The sequence below is a fragment of the Gorilla gorilla genome, chromosome 12 (assembly GCF_029281585.2).
Source record: "Gorilla gorilla gorilla isolate KB3781 chromosome 12, NHGRI_mGorGor1-v2.1_pri, whole genome shotgun sequence".
Taxonomy (NCBI): Eukaryota; Metazoa; Chordata; class Mammalia; order Primates; family Hominidae; genus Gorilla; species Gorilla gorilla.
Window position 1 is genome coordinate 107,021,324 of NC_073236.2, and position 7,620 is coordinate 107,028,943.

The following is a 7,620-nucleotide window of genomic DNA, read 5'->3' on the forward strand; positions in this document are numbered from 1 at the left end:
GCTCCCTCTGCTTGCAGAGAAGGGTAGAGAGAGAGGCACAGGCGGGAACCAGGACTGCGCACAGCACTCACTGGCCAGCACGAGTTCTGGATGGGCGTGGGCTCAGTGGGCCCGCACTTGAAGCGGCCGGCCGGTGCCGCTGGTCCCAGGCAGTGAGGAGCTTAGCACCCGGGCCAGCAGCTGCGGAGGGTGTGCCAGGTCTCCCAGCACTGCTGGCCGGCCCGCGCCAAGCTCAAATTCTTGCTGGGCCTCAGACGCCTTCCTGCAGGGCAGGGCTCGGGACCTGCAGCCCGCCATGCCCAACCCCCCCCCCCCGCAGTGGGTTCCTGAATGGCCCGAGCCTCCCCGACAGGCGCCGCCCCGTGCTCCACGGTGCCTGGTCCCATCAACCGCCCAAGGACTGAGGAGTGCGGGTGCATGGTGTGGGACTGGCAGGCAGCTCCACCCGTGGCCCCAGCGCGGGATCCACTAGGGGAAGCCAGCTGGGCTCCTCAGTGGGGTGGGGACTTGGAGAACTTTTATGTCTAGCTAAAGGATTGTAAAGGCACCAATCAGCACTCTGTGTCTAGCTCAAGGTTTGTAAACACACCAATCAGCACCCTGTGCCTAGCTCAAGGTTTGTAAATGCACCAATCAGTGCTCTGTGTCTAGCTAATCTAGTGGGGACTTGGAGAACTTTTACCTCTAGCTAGAGGATTGTAAATACACCAATCAGCACTCTGTGTCTACCTCAGGGATTGTAAATGCACCAATCAGCACCCTGTCAAAATGGGCCAATCAGCAGGATGTGGGTGGGGTCAGATAAGGGAATAAAAGCAGGCTGCCTGAGCTAGCAGTGGCAACCTGCTTGGGTCCCCTTCCACACCATGGAAGCTTTGTTCTTTCGCTCTTTGCAATAAATCTTGCTGCTGCTCACTCTTTGGGTCCACACTGTCTTTATGAGATGTGACACTCACCGCGACGGTCTGCAGCTTCACTCCTGAAGCCAGTGAGACCACGAACCCACCGGGAGGAATGAACAACTCCAGACAGGGGGAACGAGCAACTCCAGACGCGCCGCCTTAGGAGCTGTAACACTCACCGCGACGGTCTGCAGCTTCACTCCTGAAGCCAGCGAGACCACGAACCCACCAGAAGGAAGAAACTCTGAACACGTCTGAACTTCAGAAGGAACATACTCCGGATACACTATCTTTAAGAACTGTAACACTCACCATGAGGGTCCGCAGCTTTATTCTTGAAGTCAGTGAGACCAAGAACCCACAAATTCCAGACACAATCCCACCTAGAAATAGTTTTTATAAGTCCTCCATTTCTGAGCCAATATTGTACATTTGCTCAATAAAGTCACTCTCCAGCTATGAAGTCTCTGCTTAAAAATTGTGTTAGAATGTGGAAGATCTGCAATGAGAAGCATCGGGTGGCTGCTGTGTTGACTTCTGGCTCTACTATCTGTCTATAAAGTGAATCTTAGCAGGCATTTAGCTGCTCCATGTGTTAGTTTCTCCACCTGTAAAAGGGGCATATAGTTGACCTGTTCTCTCATTAAGTTTTTGTGGGAATCAAATATATTATGGGAATAAAAATAAGTTTGTAAATAAAAAGCACTGAGAATAGATAAGGAATTATAGTAACCTTTGGCCAAGTTGTTCCTAATCCTGTGCCTGATGTTGTGAGGAAAGAATAAACAATGTCTCACTTCTTCCTCAAAATGAGGTACCTTTTATTATTCCCATTTTACAAGTGAGGAAACTGAGGCTTATAGAAGTCAAAAACTTAGTAAGTGGTAGCAGTGATAATGAACAGTCAACAATTCCTGAGGGCTTACTATGGGCCTGGCACTGTTCTAAGCACTTTACATGTATTGATTCATTTAATTCTCACAACAACCTGATGAAGCAGGTTTCTATTATCCCCATTTTACAGAAGAGGAAATTGAGGCACAGAAAGGGTTCTACAGGCTGGGCTTGGTGGCTCATGCCTGTAAATCGCAACAATTTGGGAGGCTGAGGCAGGTTGATCACTTTAGCCAAGGAGTCCAAGATCAGCTGGGCAATGTGGCAAAACCCCATCTCTAAAAAAAAAATAATAATACAGAAAATTAGCCAAGCGTGGTGGTGCATGCCTGTAGTCCCAGCTACTTGTGAGGCTGAGGTGGGAGAATCACCTGAGTCTGGGAGGTCGAGGTTGCAATGAGCTGAGATCACACCACTGCACTCCAGCCTGGGCGACAAGAGTGAGACCCTGTCTCAAAACAAACAACAACAAAAAAGATTCTACAGCTAGTAAATGATATAGTTGGCACTGTAACCCAGATCTCTCTCTGTCTCTTTCTGGGTCTTTTTAAACTATTAAACTGCCCACACCATGACTCATTCATTTGACAGATATTTATTGAGAATATACAGTGTGTTATTCATTGGTCTAATCACTGCAGATCCAGTAGTGAATAAGAAAAAAAAAATCCTGCTGTCATAATGCTTATATTAACAAATATAAAGGTACGGCATGATGGCATGCACCTGTAATACTGCCTACTGAGGAGGCTGAAGTGGGAGGATCCCATGAGGCCAAGAGTTGGAGACTGCTGTGAGCTGTAATTGTGCTACTCCACTCCAGTCTGGGCAACAGAATGAAACCCCGTATCTTAAAAAATAAAAATAAAAAGGCTGGGCACAGTGGCCCACACCTATAATCCCAGCACTTGGAGAGTCTGGAGGATTGCTTGAGGCCAAGAGTTCAAGATCAGCCTGGGCAACATGGCAAGACCCCACTGTGATCCCAGTTACTCGGGAGGCTGAGGCAGGAGGATTGCTTGAGCCCAGGAAGTCAAGGCTGCAGTGACCCGAGATGGTTCCACTGCACTCCAGCCTGGGCAACAGAGCGAGAACTTGTGTCAAGGAAAAAATAAAACCAACCAACCAAACAAAAACAAATATAAGGCAATAATGCTATTGCTCTTGCCTTAACTTGGAAAACATGTGTCTCTGCTTAGAGTACCCTCTTTCATTTACGATCACTTAAGATTTTGATTCTTCTTTGAAGGGGTTATGCCAGCAGTAATCTGTGGAGTGCGGTATTGCTCTCACTTGATTTGCTGGTTTGTTTTATGCCAGATGTCGGAAAAAGGTGACTGAAGGTAGGCACGTCCTCCTCAAGAGCTGGGGTTAACCTATTCACAACTATACATTCCTTTCTTACTTTTCCAGTACCTCTCAGTCTTTTCAACCTCTGCTGTCCTCACTGGCAGCTAGTTCCAGCACCTCCTCATTGAGAAGAATCAGTACTCCCTAATGAACATACACACGTCCAGGCAAGGCGGGGCCAAACAGACCACAAGACTCTGTTGTGAATGGATGTGATGCTCAGAGCTGCTGCAGGATGAAGCCCACAAAGAGAAGAGGACAAATCCAGAAGCCACAGAGAAGTGGAACCAGAAGCCCAGTGTGCCTTGGGTGAAGCACGGCTACTTAAGCATTTGTTATGCAAGATAATAAATCTCCTCTTGGCTTAACCACTCTGGAGTTGGATCTGCAGTTACTTGCAACTGAAAGCATCCTCACTGATACAGCATTCCAAAGGCCCCTTTGTTCTTAAGAACATGTGTGCCTGGGAATCTCTGCTATAAACTATTCCATTTCCAAGAAGGATTCTTCTACAAGCCAATGAAATTCTCACTCTTTGTGGTCGAATGCCCTCTGTCTGCCCTTTTCTTTTCTTAGCTTTATTTCCTTAAGGGACTACTCAAAGACACTTGGTATGCTGAAATAACTCTAGCATTACCAAAAGCATTTAGTAAAGCTACGTGATGCTGACTGGAGACACTTGAAGAGAAAACAATGCTTTGAATAAAAGCATGTTTTCTAGTGTCGATGAATAACACATAAATAGGACCCACTTAGCCATCTATCCCCACTGTGTTATTCATCTTCCGGCTGCTTTGGTGAGTGCCAAAATGCTTCTGGGAGCTTTCTGAGCACTTCTTTCCTTTCCATTCCTTTCCTTGATTACATTCAAAAGGTCTAAAAACAAACAGGCATGTTAATTACTAAGGGTTATTATTTTCTTCAAAGCCTCGAAGCTCTAAAGAATCAACACTATTTATTTTCTGAATTCACTCACCACAGTTTCAAACCAGCCAACGTGGAGACAATCTTCAGTACTTGCTGAAAATGTGCTTTCACTGTAAGCTTCAGTGCCCTGGAGCAGTGCTGTGAGATCCTTCTATGAGCTCTAGGCAGCAATTAAGTCTATTTCAAAAGATGTGCAGGTAAGATTGCTTAGGAGTAGGAAGTCCAGTCAATTCCAAAAATAATATAATGTTGAAATTTTCCTTGCTTACCCCAGGAGGAAAATGTTCTCTGCTTTGTCAATTCTATAAATTACATTTTTTCATTTTTGGAATGGTAGGTCCAGAAAGCACAGAAAATAATAAAAACAATACCTATATAGTAGCCATAATGATTTAACAAGTGCTAACATTTGGCCATATTTGCATCACATGTAATTAATGATGGATATCACTATTTGACTCATAAAATGAATTGTTCCATTAAACTAGTCCCCTTTCCATTTTTCTCTTTAAGACACATTTATAATTAAACCTTTAAATTCTGAGCCTTTTGCAACCATGATTTCAGAATAGAAGAGTAGGGGCCAGGAATAGACCATAAATGCTCCAAATGGGACTTCAACAAACCTTCATTGCTACCTGGAGTTGGGTCATGGCTGGTGAGAGTCTATGTGGGATATTCACATGGGACAGTTAGAAGATATAAATGTTCTGTAAGCACCAAAGTTGTTAGATCTGAATATCTTGAGCTTCATGGAGATTAAAATTCTAAAGATACTCAGGTCTGTGTTTTGTTGATTTCGTTCAATGCACGCATATTCTGACGTTTCATTTTACAATGATCTTCATTTTATTTTGATTTTTTACTATTTTACAAACTGACATCAACTCTTTATTTTAAAAAAACCTTTTTTATAACAAAAAAGATAAGTTTTTTCCATAATAATAAAAAGTTGGAATATAGGCCAGGCACACTGGCTCACGCCTATAATCCCAGCACTTTGGGAGGCCAAGGCGGGTGGTTCACTGAGGTCAGTAGTCTGAGACCAGCCTGGCCATCATGGCGAAACCTCGTCTCTCCTAAAAAAAAAAAAAAAAAAAAAAAAAAATTATATATATATATATATACATATATACACACACACAAAAAAATTGGCCGGGCATGGTGGTGCATGTCTGTAGTCCCAGCTACTTCGGAGGCTGAGGCAGGAGGATCACTTGAACCTGGGAGGTGGAGGTTGCAGTGAGCTGAAATTGCACCACTGCCCTCCAGCTTGGGTGACAGAGCAAGACTCCATCTCAAAAAAGTTGGAATATATACAACGGGTGAGGCTGTCCAAAACCTGCCCCATAAAGTAAGAAAAATTTTGACAATTAACAAAGATTCATTTTTCAAAGACCTATTAATCACAGATTAATTAAACAATTATCACTTAAAAGGTACCTACAGAATTTTCACCTCAATCTTTTATCGCAAAAACAGTGGAAATCTATAGTCCAGAGACCTTCTTTAATAATGAGCCACTGATAAACACAATATATATATATATAATTCATATAACATTTCTTTCATGTTGTAAATTTTTTTCAAGCATTATACAATAATGAATTTGCAACAGGCTTTCAATATTATTTACAAGATTTCATTCCAGTAGGAGTTTTCACATGACTTTGAAAGTAATTGTTAAAATTGAGAACTTTTCTGTATTTTCCATACTACTTGGGATCCAGTCAGGTGTGATTCTCCTGTTTATAGGGTCCATCTTGTGTGCATGATCATGCGTCTATGAAAGGATATGGGAAAAACAAAGGCATTCCCATATCTCATACATTCACAGAGCTTCTCTCCAGAATGAGATATTTTAAGTCAGCAAATGCAACTAAAAGAACTAAATGGGCCAGGCGTGGTGACTCATGCCTGTAATCCCAGCACTTTGGGAGGCTGAGACGGGTAGATTATCTGAGGTCAGGAGTTCAAGACCAGCCTGACTAATGTGGTGAAACTCCATCTCTAATAAAAATATAAAAATTATCCAGGCATGGTGATATGTGCCTGTAGTCCCAGCTACTTGGGAGGCTGAGACAGGAGAATTGCTTGAACCCAGGAAGCAGGGGTTGCAGTGAGCTGAGATTGTGCCACTGTACTCCAGCCTGGGTGAGAGAGCAAGACTCCGTTTCAAGAAAACAAAATCAAGCAAACAAAAGAACTAAATGCCTGACCACATTTCTTATACTGTAAGGCTTTTCTTCAGTGTGAGTCCTTTCACTTTTTCAAATCATGTTTCTTACAGTTATAGGTTTTCTTTCTCCAGTTTGATTGCTTTCATATCTTTGAGGAAAACTGGGAAAATTAAATATTTTCCCATATTTCTTACATTTATAGTTTTTCTCCACTATGAGTTCTTTCATGTTTGCAATGGTAACTGGAACAGCCTAAAGCTTTACCACATTTTTTTTAATACTTTAAGTTCTAGGGTACATGGGCACAACGTGCAGGTTTGTTACATATGTATACATGTGCCATGTTGGTGTGCTGCACCCATAAACTTGTCATTTACATTAGGCATTTCTCCTAATGCTACCCCTCCCCCCTCCCCCACCCCATGACAGGCCCCGGTGTGTGATGTTCCCCATCCTGTGTCCAAGTGTTCTGATTGTTCAATTCCCACCTTTGAGTGAGAACATGCAGTGTTTGGTTTCCTGTCCTTGCGATAGTTTGCTCACAATGATGGTTTCCAGCTTCATCCATGTCCCTACAAAGGACATGAGCTCATCATTTTATGGCTGCATAGTATTCCATGGTATATATGTGCCACATTTTCTTAATCCAGTCTATCATTGACGGACATTTGGGTTGGTTCCAAGTCTTTGCTATTGTGATTAGTGCCGCAATAAACATACGTGTGCATGTGTCTTTATAGCAGCATGATTTATAATCCTTTGGGTATATATCCAGTAATGGGATGGTTGGGTCAAATGGTATTTCTAGTTCTAGATCCTTGAGGAATCACCACACTGTCTTCCACAATGGTTGAACTAGTTTACACTCCCACAACTGTGTAAAAGTGTTCCTATTTCTCCACTTCCTCTCTAGCACCTGTTGTTTCCTGACTTTTTAATGATTGCCATTCTAACTGGTGTGAGATGGTATCTCATTTTTGTTTTGATTTGCATTTCTCTGATGGCCAGTGAGTTTTTCTCCAGGATGATTTGGATCTTCATTTTAAATGATATTTATACACAATTTGAATTGCAGAAATTTAAAACGAAACTATCTCTTCTCCTACATAATCAACCCACACAGTCACATCTAATCATTGCAGGGCTTAAACGACTTTTTCCAAATATGAACATAATAAAGTCGCCACAGCTCCCATGCCAGCCATATAGTCCTGTTGAAATGTTTTAGGGCATTTATAGATTTTTGTTGCTTTTCTCTGGTTTACAATCATCCTAGAATAAAAGCAAAGTTCAAAAGAGGGTAAAGTACAATATGTTGACAGATACAGGCATTCCTAGCAAGAGCTGGTCTCTGTAATAGTCTACAT